Raw genomic sequence first — 1905 nt, 5'->3', positions numbered from 1 at the left:
TTATAAGTGATACTTCAGTGAAAACATGGTAAATATTTTGTTTCACATGAAGTTGCATAGTCATAGAGGATGTTCTTAGATGTAGAGTTTATATCTCACAGTGTATGGGAGATCATTTATAATTTTAATATATACCATCAAATCTTAATATTTCATACTTTAAATATAATTCTGGTGCAATGAACATATCTTTGTATGTTTTTCTTTTAGATTATTAATTTTTAAAAATATAACTTAGTCCTCGTAGAGACTGCCAAAAATTGCCAACGCTAACTATATTTCAAGTCATCATAATGGGATATTGGGAGAAGTTGTTAATTAGAAATAATCGCCCCTGGAAAAACCTCATTGGCTACACAGTACTGCCACTGTACAAAGCTAGATTGTTAATGTTTTTTGTCATTCACTGAACTCTTGTAGCTTCTTATCAAGAGTAATGCCTTTTTATGTTATAAGTTGCCAACACTTTTTGTGTATTGCTTATCTTTTGACTTCATGGTATTTTTTTGGTCAGCCAAAAAAAATTAAACTAATTTTTTGTTGATGTGGTCTATTGCTTCAACCTTTTTATTTCTACTTTGAGATTTTGTCATAGTTTTAAAATAAATCTTTCTCTAATTGAGAAAATATCTTTCTTGTCTTTCTCTAGCATTTTTGTTTGTTTCATTGTTTATTTTTAGAATTTTGATCTATTTGGAATTAATACTGCCTAGTTTGAATTATTTATCAGACACTTTTTTCCAGATGATTAGCTTTTTGTTCCAGCAATATTTAGTCTGTTTATCCCTCTATTACCATTGCTTTCAAATGTCACTGCTAGTAGAGGCAAATAGGACTTACTAGATAGTCCAAATGATTCCTTATATATTCTTGTCTGCTTTGCAATTTGTCTGGGACCATGTATGTTCTTGTGTCTAAACGGCAGTAACCAACAGTACTGGGTCACATGTTACCGAAGATTTAATTCCACAATGGCAAAGTCATTATCAACCTAGATACCTGAGTAAGCATGCCTAACAATACCTCATCAGTCCATACTAGCCATGTTATAGGAATAAGAGATAAACCACTGAAATTTGGAGGTTAATAACAGCAATGTATCCTCTCAGAGCTTGAACGCTAAGCCATTTGTCTTATACTAATTACTCCCGTGTGTGTGTGAAGATATATACCAAGATTGCCAAGGAGGCCCCTTTCTGTTCTTTAGAGCTTAACAAACAAGTATCTCACAGGCCTAAATAGCTTAAAGTAGAAGTATGCCAATTACACAGAATTCTAGAGTTTCATGAGTTTTTGTTTTTTTTTTTTGTTTTTTGATTTTTTTCCTACAAAGATGACTACCATATAGGGAAATAGATTTTGGAAACATTTTAATATTTAACAATTTCCTTTTACATACAGCAAAGTTTTTCAAAAGAATTATTTGGCCACACTGATGATACTATCACTCAAAAGACATATATTATCTCTAGTTAAAAGGATGCATTTGGAGTTTAAGACCATCACCATTAATATAAATCTCAAATATCTTAGATATGCATATTTATATTAAATTGCTCTAAATAGATCTGGATCTACAATTATAATTAAGGCTATAATCTTAGTTTCACATTTATGCCAAAAATATACTAGAAATTTGAAACAAAATGGATATCTTTTAATACATTGCTAAAGTAGTTTTTAACTTTGTTGTTGTTGTGGAAAACATTCAACTTGAACTGCTTACTGAGTTCAAGTGATTCTCCTACCTCAGCCTCCCGATAGCTGGGATTACAGTCACTCACCATCAGACCCAGCTAATTTTTTGCATTTTTGGTAGAGATGGGGTTTCTCAAGGTTGGCCAGACTGGTCTCAAACTCCTGACCTACGGTCATCCACCTGCCTCAGCCTCCCAAAGTGCTGGG

General features: G+C 32.4%; 1 non-coding gene across 1 annotated transcript; it reads right to left on the bottom strand.

The window, feature by feature from the left end:
• Window positions 1-239: 239 nt before the first annotated feature.
• On the bottom strand, window positions 240-380 carry LOC118152454 (U4 spliceosomal RNA). Its single transcript, XR_004741218.1, has one exon. It is a non-coding gene; the product is annotated as a U4 spliceosomal RNA (small nuclear RNA).
• Window positions 381-1905: the final 1525 nt, after the last annotated feature.

The sequence above is a fragment of the Callithrix jacchus genome, chromosome 3 (genome assembly GCF_049354715.1).
Source record: "Callithrix jacchus isolate 240 chromosome 3, calJac240_pri, whole genome shotgun sequence".
NCBI classification, from domain to species: domain Eukaryota; kingdom Metazoa; phylum Chordata; class Mammalia; order Primates; family Cebidae; genus Callithrix; species Callithrix jacchus.
Note: the sequence above shows the minus strand (reverse complement) of the source record. Positions and strands in the feature narration are given on the sequence as shown.